The sequence below is a fragment of the Phalacrocorax carbo genome, chromosome 9 (assembly GCF_963921805.1).
Source record: "Phalacrocorax carbo chromosome 9, bPhaCar2.1, whole genome shotgun sequence".
NCBI classification, from domain to species: domain Eukaryota; kingdom Metazoa; phylum Chordata; class Aves; order Suliformes; family Phalacrocoracidae; genus Phalacrocorax; species Phalacrocorax carbo.
The window spans coordinates 30,716,229-30,733,872 of NC_087521.1; the positions used below are offsets into that span (position 1 = coordinate 30,716,229).

Below are 17,644 nucleotides of genomic sequence, written 5' to 3' on the forward strand. Positions count from 1 at the left end.
CTGGAGCTTGGCATGGTGTCCCCTTCTCCCTCCCTCTGCCCCCACTCAATAACCAGCACAGGCTGAAGAATCCTGCAAGGTCTGGCTGTGCAATGCGGGTACCCGCATACGTGTACGAGCTAATCCCTCTGTGTTTGCAAAAATTCCCGATCTGTGTGCTCATCGATGAATCTGCAAAGGAGACAACACGATGGTTTGAGCACAAAGCTGCAGAGACCTTGATGTTGTGAAAAGCAAGCCTCCAGCATGCGGGTTGTTACTTCACATTTCAACTATTTAGATAAGAACACGCCACCTACTCTATTTCTTTTCACAAAGCCTTGGGTTTAATCATTGATATGCCGAAAGGAGATATGCTTTCATTCTTGTGATAACTCTCTGCTGCTTGTGCTGAGGTGAAGGGTCCTGAAGCAACAAAGCTGTTGTAATCATTCACCAGCGCCTCTCAGCCTTCCTCAAGAGGCAGACTTTCAGGTGTCGATCATGCGCTGTCCTGGCCCACCTCACCCCGCAGCCTTTTGCTAACGGGGTGAATTTTTGTTTTTCCCAAATTGGATGGCTTTCCCAATTGTTTCCAACAGATGTAGAAATTATTCTCAAAAAAGTAACCAGTGGGATCCTGAGTGGAGCTACAGCTCTGAACCAGTGCTCTTCCTCAGCTCTGAGAAGGCATTAAGTTGTTGTGCTTTAAAGCCATGACATAATGAAGATTATTCAAAATAAATAGCACAGATGCTTTATGGGCTTTCTTCTCTTTCTGGGCTCTGCACTGCTGGACTTACAGCAACTCTTGCATTTATTTGGACAGGTGAAAAGAAAATGGTGGCAAACTCATTCATGCTCTTTTAATTCTCCAAAACAGCTTTAAATGAGATTTTATTGTTTACATAGGATATATATAAAACAGGCAATGATCCAACATAAAGTTTCGTGGTGCTGTCCTTCAGAAAATGTCTTTACTACATTTGTGGGTTTCCTGCTTGTGTGTAATACACATTCCAGACTCCCATGAGTAATACCAAATAGCCTTTATAGCACGCCACAGCATGGTGGCCCAATATGAAAGCAAATCTCCTTGGAATTCAGAGGTACCTGATCCTGCTTGGCACCATTTCTCTGTACCAGTAGGTGGCTTTTTCCACCCAGTAGTTTGTATCTCTTTCTTCAAAGTCACTACAAGTACAACGAATCTGTTCGTAAGTGCAACCATCAAACTGGTGGAAAAGAGAGAAGGAAGCTAAGAGATCATTCAGCAGACGAACCCTTAAATCCCCATATATTTACAGTGAAATCTTTACCGATCCCTTGTCTGTCCTTCCAATGTTTTGTTTCAAGTTAGTTACAGCTAGCTTAGCTTACTTCTAGATTTTGAGTATATGCTCATATATATTTCTGTACAGCTATGGCACTTTGCAAAGTAGTGCCTGTGTCTAATTTTATGGTAGACACTTTTGTAGTTCATCAGAATAAACCAATGCGTAACACAGAAACGGGATGTGTGCTATTTAATGAAATGCATCGTCTCACCGTGTTCTCAGAAGAGTAGATCCAGGTTTGCCTTTTCAGATATTTTACTCCAGTTTGTAACTTAAACTTTTAAACTACAGATCTTTACTCACACTTAAACACCGCAAATATCTGGCTAGTGATAGGATCTTTTTCAAGTAGTACTCAATGTCTCAAATTCTCTCCAAAAAGAAAAGCCCCAAGGGGCTTATTGACTGGAGTACAGAACAGCATGTGGGGAAGGATGAGGGTCACAAATCCACAGCTGTGTTAAAAAACAAAACAAAACAAAACAGAACACCCCCACCTCATAGTTTAAGTTTGGCCATTTGAGTAGCAAGTATTTTACTAAAAGCACAACACAGCTGTGTTGGGCAGAGACGGACTGAGAGATATTAAAAGTCTGGCAGACGAGCTCAGGACTTTAATTTTTCATTCATTTCAGACATTTTTTCCCTTTCACATATTCAACTCTTGTTTTCTATTACGAAAATGGACATATATTCACTGGAGTGAAACCACGGAGTTCTCTCCTGACAAGTACCCTTCAGTGGTATGAAAAGCTGCATCAACAGCTCTTTCAGGCAGAACACAGTGACACACACGGGACTCACATGCACATTTGCAGGGGCTAATCCTGCAACCAGTCCTACACACATCAGGTAAGATTTCAAAGAGGAAAGGTCCTACACGCATCAGGTACGATTTCAAAGAGGAAAGCCAGCTGCTGATGAAAAGGCTGGAGAAATCTCCTGCTCTAGAGATCAGCAGAGCCGTTTGGGCTTGAGTACCTGTGTAAAAGCTGGTTCCCACGTTCACATAACCAGCGAAGATGGACCCAGGCTGGCAAAAGGCTGAGAAAACCCACTCAGAGCTGCTCTGCATTGATGCAGCGCTACTCACTCATGGTCACCATGTGCCGATTTGCACCATTTCAATCCAAGCCTCTGCCCTGATTGTAGCAGCCAGGTTTTTACCCCAACTGGTTTCCAGTACACAGCTTTCCCAGAGGCCCTGGACTGAGAGCAGGTTTCTGAGGGAAGAGGAGGATAATAGTTAAATATATTGGAGCAAACTGACATTCAGTAGAACAGGGTAGTAATATAGCTGAATAAAGAAAGCAATCAGGAATATGTGATGGTTCTTTCATTCTACAAGTACCTGTCAAACAGCCTTTATATAGTGTAATCATCCATGGTATAATCCCCTCAGACCCAAGTGAGCTCTGCCTTAGCAGCCAACTAAAAGCCATGTTATCACATTAGCCTGGTGTTGATTCAAAGTCAATATACTCTGCTCCCAGGTGGCTTTTTCACTGGGGCTTGGTGCTACATGCACCATGCAGGCACACACAGCTTTTGGTGGGCAAAGAGCACAGGCAAGAGCCGTCTGCGGTATCTTGGTGCTTGCCACGCCAACGTACACAGCCCTGCCTGCAGTAAGCTATGCAGGTGCATGTCTAGGCTCATCTTTAAGTTACAATAATCCTAACCAAAAAAATGAAACAATTTTGATTTGTCATGCTTGAGTTCTTTCACCATAATCTGTGCCTTTGCTTTGGCCCGGCACAGTTTAAAGCACCTGCACGACATGAATGTAAAGCCCTCCCAGTATTTCACTCCTAGTGAGTGCTGCAGCATGTGGCTTCACCAGCTGAAAGGTAGTGGATAACTGGCAAAGCTCAGGACAACCTCTCATCTCTTGGCTGTCCCTCAAGCTGTATTATCTCTGCAAACATGTGCTTCCTTTAATCCCTATATAATCTTTTCCCAGACAAAGTAATTAAAAAACCGTTCCATGACTTTTCCCTGGCTTCTTTTTGCTAAACATTTTGCAGCCTCCCCCCTTGTGCCCACAGTCCATAGATTTTGTCCTGTGATTTTTTTTTTAAAATCAAACTTTGTACTCCTCAGTCAGCTCTGCTCTCTATACAGAACTTTTTTTCAGGTGAAACGGTCTCTTTTCCCCCATCCACCTCGTAGAGCTTTATTCACGCAACTGAAGAGTCCTTGTGGAAGCAAACTCTGGTCCCAGCCCTGCACGGTTTTTAAACATTTCCCTCTATGAATTTCTGTCATCTACTTTTAACTCACCGTGCCCACAAGCCGAACCAGAGAGCTACGGCACATGAGCAACGTGAGGTGCGGTCTCCATGCCAGGGTTGTCCCCTGACCTACTGCAGGCCTGGGTGTGCAAAGGGATTTTGGCACGATGGCTGTCAGTCAGGGCAAGCTCTGGCAGAGGAGGCATCGACCAGATGGGGATATCAAAGTGACAGCCTGGGGCCGCTGTGGGAGGCAGCTGGACACCTCTCCCAGCCTTGTCCAGCCGCCAGGGCTGGGCCACCTCCTGCCCACGAGGTACCTGCCTTCCTCCCACCCTGGGAGATACCCACTACAGAGGCTGTGGCTCTTGGTCATGGGAAGATTTTATATGCTTTCCATAGGGTTGGTATTTCTGTTAGATAGTCCTCTTGAAACCTTCCCTTAATTGTTCACGGTGAGGAAACACCAGTGGATTCAATGTAATAATATTTTTCAACATTGGTGCCAAGGTTCCTGCATTTGAAAGGCTACATAGAAATTATTCACGAATGCAGGTACTCATAGATAATAGCTTTTCTGGCACTTTTCATCAGTTGATCTACAAAGGAAATCATCGTCCTTATTTCCCTGTTATTGGTAAAGAAGCACAGGGAGGAGAAAGGACTTTATAAGGTTTATGCCTGCTAACACAATAATGGCTTGCAGAGGTGTTAAAGACTTCTGGCTCCCCTTGACTTTATTTGGAGTTAAGAGAGCCCTCGAGGCCCATTAGGCAACTATCAACCTTGACCTAAATAATTTCTTTACACTTCAATCTATTTATTGTCTTTACAGAGAGTACTTCAACACAAAGAAAGGAAGCTGCATCCTAATTCTATTAGCAGTAGTCTCACAGGCTTCTCAAAACTAATTTCAAACATTTTATGACCTTACCAAGATTCAGACATGTTCAACTTTCAGCACTGAGCGCAACCCCCGTGACTCCAAAGGGATGTGTGAGCATAATGCGTAACGTCCTTGCAGAATCACAGCACTGGGCAGCAACTTCACCAGAAATCAAACGTTTCATAGTGAGGTATTACAAAGTGGTATTTTTTTCTAACTACACATCCGGGAGCATAGTGTGGCTGCTTTCATTCGGAGATCACTTCATACTGAAAACCTGTGCAGACTGCCTTGTAAGAAATAACCCTTAAAGTAAAAGGTGACATTTTCTGAGGTTTTCTTATGTGCTGCCCAGGTTCATGCATACAGGCTTCCTCCACCTCTGCTTGAAAAGAATACTTATATGAGAAACTGTATGTGGCCATACAAGCAGCTGAAACCACAAGGCTATAAATGACTATTTATTCAAACTTTTTAAACTTCAATTTTTAAACCATTTAAGCCAAAACATATAAATCAAGCCAGATTTGTTGAACACATGGCTAGGTTCAGTGATTCAGTTCATAAAACTTAGATAGTCTTAGACAGAATCTGATCTCAATTTCAGATTTGTGATTTACGCTGGTTTCAGGTTTTCTTGCAACTATTTTGCATGCCCTAATAAACGCAAATGCATTTTTGCTTTCACGGTGTCAGGGTCTTCTGTGCACCAACGCACTCTGCAACCTCTTTCCCCTGCTCTGAGACTTTGGTGCCTGTGCTCAGGACCAGCTCTGTAACCTGGGACAAGACTGCAGGGAAAAGAGCTGCAAGAAGTCTCCTCCAGGCTGCGCTATGCCTGGCCTTGTGCCTGATCCTACCCTGCCTCCTTGACCTGCCTTCCTGGCTTGAGTGTGGCCCTACTTCTTTGCTGTGGATTTGCTCAGCCATCCTTGGGCTGCAGCGGATCCCAGCTGCCCTCACCGGGGCTGGTCTGCTCAGCATGATCGGGTGCTGCAAGACTGCGTTTCCAACAGACACTGAGCTTGTATTAAGAGAGCCTGACATGTGGCTTTTCCAAGCACTTGTTTAAAAAAATCAAACTAGCTTGTTAAGTTACAGAAAAAACTGTAACTTAAAAACCTTGCTGGTGAATGTCATTTAGTTAAACAATAGGATCCACCACTTGGGTGAAGCACTATTTGCCAGGATTTCACTGAACGCAATATGCAATAGCAGCATGATAAACAGTCTCTTGCAGCATCTAGATGCCATTTCTTTCTGGGTACAGAAGTCCTGGTCTCATTTTAGTGAGGGTTTTGTTGGAGGGCAGTGATTTTATTGAGCTAAGAAAGTGTTCTGATTAAATGTGCACCTGAAATAGGGCTGTTATTAATTGCTATACTGTGTTTGTCTTGTTCTCTCCATTATTCTTTGGACACAACACAGAGCAAGCTGCTACTAGCATGAACACCAAATCTGGTGGACTCAGAGGCTGGAAATTTCTCTAGGACAGAAGGGTGAGCTCTGTTTACATGCTGGATAATATGCAGAGACCTGCGATTCTATCTACGATGCTTTTATACTTCAGTTAGGCTCTGTTTATGATTTGGTTGTGGCAACAATATTTGATAATTATTTTCATACTCATCCAAGGACATATGATATGTCCTCAAGCAACTGCGTCACTCTGACTTTGTGTCTCCAGTTTCTTAATGAAGTCCAAGTTCACTAGAGAATATGAGGAATGGTCCTGTCCTAGGTAGGACTTACAAGCCATATCCCACAAAGAAACAACTCTGCTAAGGAAGTGATTCTGTCTGCATTTTTTTTTTTACAGAACAAATTATATTTTGCCTTTGTTACTGCATTGTCAGGACTCTGCCAGTGCTTTTTTTCAGATGGCACTTAAAGGGTGATAAAAATATGGTGAAATACAGTAATATGGCCCTGGTACTACCACATGACCAGAAGTGTGAGCGCTCCACCAGTGCCGGCAGGATTAAAGAGTAGGGCAGAAGCAGTTGTACAGTTTGCGGCTGCAGAAGCGCTGCCAGACATACTATGTACACAAAATCAAAGAGAGTTTTAAGAGCTCCCCTGACTGCACACATGGGTTAAGGATCCACCAAACAAATGCAGGGGAGAAAGCAGACAGAGCTAATGATAACACGGCATATTAAAAAAGTTGTACACGCATAAGTATACCTCTATATCTAGATATACAGAGATGGCAGCAGGACAGTCATACGGCAAAACCACATTACAGGAAGTGAGCATTTTCAGAGTACAAGAAATAAGGAGAAAACCATCTGATCAGCTAGAAAAACTGCAAAATTTCAGATGAGGTGAGTGTGACAACTCCAACCCCTTCATGAATAGTGTTTTGTCTTCCTTTGTTGTCTGGCTGAGCTGGTTTTGAAAGCCCCTTCATCAGCAGTATGTAGTTTCTAGCACAATAAAGGTGCGACAATCCTTAGAACACTCAGGCTCTTAACTGCTGAACCTATACTGCAAGTTCCTCCAGTCATGTTTGGTTATAAACAAATTTTCTTGCTAAAATACAGTGATCAAAAAGATATGCAGTCTCCCAGTACTGCCAAAATTAATAACTTCTTCAAAAAAATGCTTCCCTTACTATACATCATATTTTATTGCTTGCATTTCAGCAGCCACAGCAGATCACAAGGGTAGTATTAGAAGTACAGGCAAACAGAGAGTTCCTGCGTCCTAAAGTTATGCTTTAAGCATGGTTGCACCACAGCTCTGTGAATCAGCAGTTTTTTGTTCTTGGCCAACTTCTACCATTTATATATCCTGAGTCCAAATCTACAGCTGCTTAGCTTTTGTTGCATTGACTAATCTCACTGAACTCCAAGGGCAGGATTTGGGGGGCCTCCAATACAAGTGTTGCAACTGCCAATACCTGTTGATTCAGATCACCTAACAAAGTGCCTCTGCTTTTCAGCCAAAGCAGCTAAGTTCCATCAAATACTGATCTCCTATATCCCAATCACCAAACTGCAAGTCATGCACTGTCTTGCTAGATCTCTTTCTAGCTCCTCTGTGTTTTACAGCCAACAGTCTAAATTCAGGAGGAGAGATGGAAGATGCAATGCCCTGCATTATGCCATAACCTAATAATCTAAGTCTTCTGAGTCATGAGTGGGTTGCATCTGATCAGGCCAGGGTGAAACTGAATTTAGATTTCCCACTCCCCAGCTAACTACGTTTATTAAGCTGTCATGGGAAGGATAAGCTCTAGTGCTTTTCCTCTCTCATCTTTTTCACAGAAGCCTGTGGTTTCTCTGTGAACAGTGCTGAACTCACCACTATGAGGCTCCGAGCATATGTAGCAGAGTGGGCTTCTCCAGGGATTCAGGTGGTATCTGATCACATCTTTGCTGTGTTCCTGAACCATGGCAGGATTCAGCTGAGAACCTGGCCCTACCTGTCACTGCTGCCTGTGTGGTCATGGGCACTGCAGTTTAGTGACCTGGGCAACTGCCAGGACAAATGAGTAGGCAGTAGGAATTTTTACATACCTCTAGAGTCAGGCAGCTGCCACAGCAGGAGATTTATAGGTAGCTTTCTTGAACTTGGCCAAATGAATCCACTTTAGTACCACGTCTGGTGCTCAAAGTAAGTATTGTAGAACCTATCCATCGTGACAATGTACTTATTTAAGGACTTGGATGTCTGAGAGTAAGTCATATAACCTCATGCATTTTAACTCACCCACGCCAAAAAATGTAATTATTTACCTCATAATGATATTTTAAGGGTTAATTTACATTTGAGGAAATATCACAGACACCCACATAATTCTGAGCACTTTCCGCGTAATTAAGAAAAGCAGCAATGTTCATGCTACCCTGAGAGTGAGAGCCTGCAGAACTACTGGTTACATTCAAAATACTTGTCATACAGGTTCTGAATTGCCTTGGGATGCACGGGTTGCATTACCTGGGAAAGGGTGCAGCATAAGGCAAGCAAGTTGTTCTGAGTATCATCATGTGTGTTGAGCACACCTGGCCTTTCCCTGAGACCCTCCCCAAGACTGGGAGCACATAACATCCAGAAGATGGAAGACTGAGGGAGGTGGCTCACTGGCATTTTCAGCAGAAAATTCTCATGAAGAGCCTTCAGGAGAAGGCTTTTGGTGATGTTGTGGATGTTCTCAATTCATCTGCAACAAAAAGGACCACAGTGAGAATTAATTAATATTGATGATCACATTTTAAAAAGGGCTTAGAAAAGTCCTTACCAGGCAAGAGCTCTGACCACTAGGCATTTACATCCAAAGCGGGCATCCTATCCTGTAAAAAACTGAGATCTACCAATTATTTATAAAAATACTCGTAACTGACTACCATCAGTAGATCCTGTATCGCATATAATTCAAGGCATCTCACTTTTAGTCCTGCCTGAGGTGTGGGATAGAGTTTCAGAGCCATCCTCGCATTTGGTTTGTTATCAGCTAACTCGAAACAGCTCTCTCATCAGCTTGTAGACTTCCTGGTCTGTCAAGGTATCTGCCTTTTCCACCGAATTGCAGAGGAAGCATAAGGGCTTAATTTTGGCCTCTAGATTTTTGAAGGTTAGCAGTCAAAATTAAAATACTGCAGTGCTTAACATGCTCACACACATATTTTTTACTGGCTGCAGATCAGATCTTTGTTCTTATATGGATGACCTCATTTGTAATAACAGCTATGGTTACAAATAGAGCTCCTGAGGCCCAAGAGAATTCATAATTAGAATGAATTATGAACACATTCCCCCAAATTGTGGCTTCTTTTCCAGCTCTGAATGGAAAATGAACAAATGTCAGAAAGAACCCTAGGGAAGCTCCTACTCTAATGATGCGTAACCTGACACACCCTTGAAAGTGAATCAGTTCCATTTCATAATCTTGGCAATTTGGGATTTTCCAAGAAAAAAGCCCAGAACTGATCAAAGCATGTATCTGTGCGTGCTAAGGCAAATTCCCGTCTGCTGTATATCTTATGCTTCACATCCTGATTCTCTTAACATATCAGATTGCTCTTTCCTAGTGATTTATTTGGCAGGTACATGCCTTGCCCAGTTTCCTGCACGTGAACTTTTGAGCCTGATGGTAGGAATGAACATGCTACCTTTCTCCTCCCTTTCATGTCCTAGAATGCCATGTGGTAAACTCTGCTCCTGCCATTCAGGTTGATTCCCATCATTACTTTCCCATTAGTGTAGTGTAGGTGCATTCCTTTAATTAGTTTGAGTAATCAGAATGGGTCTAGCCTCTTGAAAAGGCATGTTTTTTCTTTTTTTTCTGTGAAGCTGTAACTCCTAGGACATGATCACCTTGTCCCTGACAGGAGTCCTGGCCACCCCTAACTCTGCAATGCCCTATGGAGAGGCTTGTTTTCATGCGCAGACTGGGGATATTTCTCTGAACTGGCCCATCAGCGAGTGGCTTCTGCAGCTGGGGAAATGGGAGCTGGGATCCCTGCTGCTCTCGGCATGCTTCAACAAGAAGCTTCCAGCTGCCAAGAGTTCTCAGCAGTTGCTTGCCCCTGCAGCACTGTCAGCTTGCAGACACCGATGTAGCTCCCACTCTTGCACAAAAAATTCGATCCAATATGCAATAATTGCAGTTGATGCAAGTCAGCATAAAAGAACTGATTCCTTTCTTAAAGGACAAATACCTTTAAGGGATCTGCAGAAATTACAGTGATAAAAAGGCTGCAAGTACTGTATAACCATAAAAGTTCAGATGATGTGTGGAAGCAGGAACCCTCTAATTCTGAGCCCTAGGCTGATGAAGAGCTATGCACAAGTTTTGGGTTTTTTTAATTCTATCCCTCCTCTGCTATCTCGCTAGAAATAAAATATAGCTACACAATAATGCAGTGATGGTACCCAAACAGGTGCATGCACCAGGTTAGTACTTTGCCTTTCCCATAGGCAAACGGTGTGGATAATAAAAGAGAGGATGGGAATGAAGGCAGTGTCAGCCTTTCTAAAAACAGGCAGTTCTAAAATTTAATCCCTGGTAGCCAGAGTGAAGAAACACCTTCCAGAGACGAGAGTTTCACACCCACAACTAGGTATTATGAAAAAGCAGGAATCTAACCCGCCTCCTCTTTTTTGGATTTCTTGTTTCTGAAAAAAAGAGCAAACCCCACCCACCCACAAAGCAACCAACCTCTCCTCTGCCTTTGCAAATTTAACTGTTTTCAATTCAAAAACCTGGGACGAAGACGCAAAAAGACAAAGGGTTTGTTATTGCTTTAGGATTTGCTAGTCTCTTTGAGACACCACAGGGGAAGAAAAAAAAAATCTCAATTTTCTCACCATACAGACAGCAGGTTACAAACTTAAAATTACAGGAATGTGGGAAAATAGAAGAAATGGAGGTGTAATGAAACTGTTACCAAATCTGTGTCTCCTTCCCAGTTGAAAAATGAAGGGGGTGGAACTTACGCATTCCACTCCCTCATAGAGCTGTTCTGAGGAGTTGCCAATTAATGATTGTAAGATACTCTCATGCTCTAACTGAGGACATATAATAATTTAAAGATAACATGAAAACCAGAATAATCTAATTTTTAACATGATAGAAACACTCCTTAAATAATGTCACCTTCACAGAATGATGTTTGAAATGGCATGTGACATGGTTAAACACATGGGTATAAGTTCACAGAAGAATTAAAAGACTCTAACAACTGCATTCCTACAATGACTCGACACAGGAGACCCTATCACCGCAGTCTCTTTTCTTACCTATTTTCAACTTTTTAATTCTTGTTTGTTATAACAAATCACAACATTGTACACCTTGCATCTGCATACAGTTCCCTAGTCACTAAAATTCTGTACCTTTCCAAGATTATGTGCCATGTGGAGAAAAAAAGAAAAAACCACCCAAGCAGCTGGGCAGGTTCAGTAACGATGGGCGTACTTAGCCCTCATCTCAATGAGGCAGCGGTATAATAAGAAGTACGTCTTGTGACATGAGAACATGTGCTGCTGTGCCACCCTGTGCTAAAATAGGGACACACCAAAGCCACCTGATTCCATTCCCTGGAAAATACAGGCCTGTAACGCTGAAGCAAAAAATCTGCCGCTTAAACAAAGCCTGTACTTTCTGCTTTGTTGCTGATGGTGCTGTTGCTAAGTTAATGTATTTGGGCCTTCATGTTTCAGTTTATCTGGCCTGCCAATGGATCAGATTTCTGAGGTACCCAGTGACCTTCCCCTACTGTATCCAAATGCCACAGCAATTTAACAGTGTGTGAACAAGGATACCTGCCTAAAGAATTTAACAAATTTACAAAAGTAAATAATATAAGGAAAGTGTTGTAAAACTGAACAAAAAATAAAAAGGCAGTCTTACATATGGAACTTCAAGCATTATCCTGCAGAAATAAATGCATAACCAGGCTAAACTGATATTGGTGGTTACAGCAAGTCACTGAACTCATTATTCTATTGCAGTTGGTAAAGTTTTTAGCATAGCAATCAGAATATCAACAAAAAGAGACACGGACCAAGCTTTATTCTTTCCAAACTACTGAACTTTTTTTTACCCATGGAGAATAACATAGTTGTTAGACCTTATCTAAGAGAAGTGCTGCAGTGGTTCATTAAATAGATTTTGACTAAAGATAGCTAAACTCTTAAGTTCTATTGAAAAAGCTATCACTGGACTTCATGAGCGGTAACTTGTAAAAGAGAAGCTATATTTTAATACCTTAAATTGCTTACTAAGAAAATACTGTGCAGAACTCAGCAATGACCAAGTATACAGCATAAGCAAGCTGAAAACCCTTCAGTATCTGCTTTCCAAGGGTGGTAGTTCTCTTACACAACTGATGTAATGGGAATCACTTGCCCAGTGCTCCATCACTGAGCTATTGCAATAGCTCATACTCAAGAACAAATTAAAGCACTCTCTGGTTTTTGTTTGTTTGTTTTTTGTTTTTTCTTACAGTAATATGTATTAATTGGAAATAAAATACATTTCCTTATTTTTGTGATCAATGGAGCAGAGTCTGGCTGGAGGCCTGTCACTAGTGGTGTTCCCCAGGGGTCTGTGCTGGGTCCAGTCCTGTTTAATATAGTCATCAATGACCTGGATGATGGGATGGAGTGTAACCTCAGCAAGTTCGCTGATGATACCAAGCTGGGAGGAGTGGCTGATACACCAGGAGGCTGTGCTGCCATCCAGCGAGACCTGGACAGGCTGGAGAGCTGGGCTGAGGGGAACCTCATGAAATTCAACACGAGCAAGTGCAAGGTCCTGCACTTGGGGAGGAACAACCCCACGCACCAGTACAGGCTGGGGGGGGTGAACTACTGGAAAGCGGCTCTGTTGAGAAGGACCCGGGAGTGCTGGTGGACAGGAAGGTGACCATGAGCCAGTGATGTGCCCTTGTGGCCAAGAAGGCCAATGGTATCCTGGGGTGCATTAAAAGGAGAGTGGCCAGCAGGGCAAGGGAGGTTATCCTCCCCCTCTGCTCCACCCTAGTGAGACCACTTCTGGAGTACCATGTCCAGTTCTGGGCCCCCTGGTTTAAGAAGGATGTGGAACTGCTTGAGCAAGTCCAGCGGAGAGTTACCAAGATGATCAGGGGGCTGGAGCACCTCCCTTATGAGGAAAGGCTGAGAGACTTGGGTTTGTTCAGCCTGGAGAAGGGAAGACTGAGGGGGGATCTCATCAATACCTATAAATATCTAAAGGGTGGGTGTCAGGATGATGGGACTAGGCTCTTTTCATTAGTGCCCAACGACAGGCCAAGGGCCCATGGGCACAAGTTGGAACACAGGAAGTTCCACCTCAACATGAGAAAAAACCCCTTCCCTGTGCGGGTGCCAGAGCAGGGGCACAGGCTGCCCAGGGAGGCTGTGGAGTCCCTTCCCTGGAGACATTCAAAACCCACCTGGATGCAGTCCTGTGCCCCTGCTCTGGGTGTGCCTGCTCAAGCAGGGGGTTGGACAAGGTGATCTCGAGAGGTCCCTTCCAACCCCTACTGTTCTGTGATTCTCCCATGTATTTTTCAAGACTAAATCTTATGATAAATACACTCTTGCCTTCTCAAATCTGGGTACTCAACTCACAAATTTCTTAAAAAAAAAATAATCTGGTATGATTAGCACATTTTATTAATTTGCATTCAAAATTATCTAAAATGAAGCTTTCCTCTGATTTTAGGTACTTGAACATCATTAATGATGTTACAAATGCAAAACTGTAGCAGCATTAGAATTATTATTTCAACAGGAAACTAGCCATTCAGACCTCTACAGATACTGCTTTCTATCCTTCATCATGCTGGGAGTTAATTTTAATTCTCTTCACAAAATGCTATCAAACAGATGTCTTTTGTACAAAAAGATGACCAGATTCAAGCTATTTCAGATGATGACAGAGAACAAGTCCCATAATCCTGAAGAATGTCCTGCCACCTGCTCCTTCAGCTGTATTAGGAAAAAAAAACAACTGGCTGCCGATGACTCAGATAAACTGGTCTCCAATTGTTTAAAGCTTTACAAGGCAGAACCAATACCTTATACACACTCAGTAACCACTGGTTATCCAAATGGATGCCAAGCAAGATGTTCTGCTTCAAAAAAAGGTTCTGCTCCTGTCACTTGGGCAGGGTGGTCACAGCAGCAGGTCTAAGCACGATGTATTCTGCACCTCATTTGCCATCGACTTCCACAGCTATCTTGTCAAATACAGCCTGTGGGAACGTGGCCGCAAATCTGGGTACTGGGCATGCCTGAAAATGCGTGTGTTACAGGTGTCGTGCTCAGAGGGCACTTGTGTGGGACGCTGAAATGCATTCAGAACAGCTTTGGGGCCATCTATTGCAGGTAGTACAAAGAAACACATTTTCTGGAAAAGTTCAGTTACAGAGTGCGCTCCTGACTCCTCTTGCAGTGCCCACTGCAATCGTTACTTACTTGAAATGCAGAAAGGTAATTTAAAAGCTTCTTCAGTATTAACGTCATGCAACTTTCACTCTAACAGTTCAAAGCCAAAGTAAACAAGTTTCAACCACAGACACAAATACTTTCTGCTTTTTTAAGTTACCAAGCACATACCATAAAGACAAGCCTCACTTTATCCTTTGTAATCACTGTGATTTTTTTCCCCCTGTACAGTTATTCAGATCTCATTCCAGAATCCATCAAGTTAATTAACAGATTTCAGTTTGTTCTGTGTTTAAGGGGAGGTTGTTTGTGGCTTGACTCTGGGAAAACGCACAAAAGAAGGCAGCAGCTTGTTTTTCAGCTCCTGTCTTTGCATTTTCTGCTCAAGAGCCAGGGAAGCAGGTAAATTAGGCAGCACATGTATCTTGCAGGATTAGCAAAAGGCATTTCTCTGAAGGCAGAGAAATGATAGCACACCTTCCATTCTTAAGACAGAGAAATGGATCATGTACCATTTCACAGATTTTTCATGTTTCTCTGCCAAGCTGCTGATCTGAAATCTTACTTACATTTCACTCACCCCTCTTTCAGCAGTAGCGGCTCCTCCATTGATAATTGTTTATATTATGATAATGCTTCAGGTGAGGTTAAGACTGTACCATGCAAACATATCCAACATAAAAATATTTATAATGTACAATATAGGAAATCTATCAGGATTCATTTGGTGCATTGTTACCTGAGCACTGTGGATAATAATCCTACAAGAAATATTTCACAACGTGAACATCAATTATGTAAAACTGCCTCAAGGCCAAGAGAATCAGAATGCGCCAAATGAATTTTCTTGTAAGGAAGTATTCTGTCAGAAATTTAAATGAAAACACAGAGAAATTTTTCCAAGTAATCCCAAGAGTGTAAATTTAGGAAGCAGAAGGCCAAAACTTTAGACATTGTTTAAGTAAGTATCTTCTGCAGCCAAAAGCTTAATTCAGATCAGCTTTTTTTATGGTGCATATGTATTTCAAGGCAAAAAAAATTATTCTAAAACTTATGGTTATTAACAAAATGTCTGCTTCTGTCATTTAAAATTTAAACCCTGATGGTCCCATGAGATTAACCTGACACTGTGTGTACCATGGACCATCAGATTTCAATCCGCATTCATCCAGTAAAATAAAGCCTAACTTCTGCTCAGCTAAAGAATAATTTTCAGAAATACATCTAATCTTCAACAGAAGACATAAAACGATGGAAAATACTCAGCTTCTCTTGGGAATGTGTTCTGGTGGTTAACCATGTAAAAATGTGTGTCATATTTCCTATTTGAATTTGTCTGGCTTTTGCCTCTGGCCATTACTTCTTATTATGCCTTTCTTCAATAGATTAAAGAGCCCTTTAATATCCTGTATTTTCCCCCAGGAATATTCCTATACACTACAATCAGCTCACCTCTCAGTCCTCTCTCAGATAACTTTTAACAGCCTGAGCTCTTAAATGCATTTTGTCCAACAATCAGAACCTTTTGCTTCACTCTTTTGCTCTCTCTTATTTTCCAACATGCTTCTTAAAATCTGAAAACCAGAACTGTATGCACTGTCCTGCGGGTGGCATTGTTGAGGCCAAATGAGAGAGGTAAAATAAACATTTTTTTCTTCCTCTGTTTATACATTGATTAATCCTTTTCTGCCATAGCAGCATACAGGAGAGCCCTTATCTGATTGCTTACTTACTCTGGCCCTTAAATCCTTCTCAAAGTCATTACCTACCCAGGCCATAGTCTTCTAGTCTCCAGTTACAGCCTCCACACTTGGTTCTTAAGATAGACAACTTTATGGCTGGTTGGGTTAAAATTCACTAAGTTTGAATGGGCTGCTTCTGCCAGCCATTCTGATCAGTGCCCCGGCCTCATCATTATTTATGACACCATTAATCCTGGAGCTGAATTTTTGCAGCAGCAGGTTTAGATCTGCTTCCAGATCATTGCCAAAGATATAGTACAACATAGAACCTATTACTAGAACCTCTTTAGACAGCATCTCTTTCAACTAAGTTCTCCTACAGACTTCCTATGGGAATTCAGCAGCAAATTCCATTTGCATGGTTTGTTGGCACTGCGTGCACCCAGCGTTGATGGGAACATCATGCAGCACTAAGTCTGAGTCAAGTACCTCCTCAGCACAGTATTAATAGCTATTTTTACTAAAACACTGTGTAGACTTGTATTATATTCCTTCAACTTTTATTATTTGAATTCCACATCAACATCCATCCAACATCCAACTCAGCCACGTTGGACACCTTCAAGAGTCGGCTGGACAGGGTGCTGGGCCATCTTGTTTAGACTCTGCTCTTCCTAGAAAGGTTGGACTAGATGATCCTTGAGGTCCCTTCCAACCTGTGATTCTGTGTGTGATTAAAATTTTCTGTTTTGGTTAGGATAGCTATTAAGCTAACTAGTCATTCAGGTCATATTGCTCATTCTTTTCAAGATGGCACAAAGCAGCACATTTATTGCTTGTTTAACCTCCTAATTTTAAGGCAAGATATAAATACACTGGAGTATTAGCAAGCCATAGATCAGCATCAGCTGCATAGGCAGACGCATCAGAGAGCGCCGGGGACCAAAGCTTGCATTTCTCACAGCATTTCCAGGATGGAAACCCCAGCAACTGTGGACTTCCAGTGTACCTGAGAGCAAATTTTCTGCTCCTGCTGAACTTTAAGCCATACACACCCACCTAGGAGGAGGTGTGAAACCTCCTCCCGACTACAGAGAGATGGGGTGAGGCACAACCCCCTTCCTCACGCCCAGCAGAAACCTCCCCTGCTCTGCATCCCTGCGGGTAAACCACCGCCGCCATCGCCCAACCGGCCCGACCGCCGCAGCTATAACCTCTCACAGTCCCTGCTCTCCTCACTTGTTTACAACACCAGGTTTAGGCTTCTGGGGCCGACCCGGGCGGCGGCAGAGGAGGAGGCCGAGGAGGACGACCGCAGGCCTCCTCAGGCGCCGATGCCGGGCACGGCGGCTGAGGCGAGGACGCCAGCAGCTCACCCTAAGTCAGAGGGAAGGGCAGCTAGCCCGCCGGGAACCCGTCCTGCCGGTGACCGGGCTGCGGCCGCCGCGAAGGAGCCGCTGAGGAAACGGCGGGCCGCCGGCCCCTTTCAGCCGCCTCCGCGCCTCCCGCTCGAGGCCGAGGCACGCCACCGACCGCCTCGCGCCATGCCAAGCCCCGACTTGCCAGCGGGGGCGGGATGGGGAGGGAGGCAGTGAGCGACCTGCGGCCAATCCGCGACGCCAT

At 43.3% G+C, this 17,644-nt stretch overlaps 1 long non-coding RNA gene across 1 annotated transcript; it reads right to left on the reverse strand.

Annotated features, from left to right (window-relative positions):
• Positions 1 to 615: 615 nt before the first annotated feature.
• Positions 616 to 17,631, reverse strand: LOC135314942 (uncharacterized). The gene is made up of 3 exons (XR_010374361.1): positions 17,398 to 17,631; positions 8,382 to 8,604; positions 616 to 2,539 (listed from the first exon to the last, which is right to left on the reverse strand). It is a non-coding gene; the product is annotated as an uncharacterized LOC135314942 (long non-coding RNA).
• Positions 17,632 to 17,644: the final 13 nt, after the last annotated feature.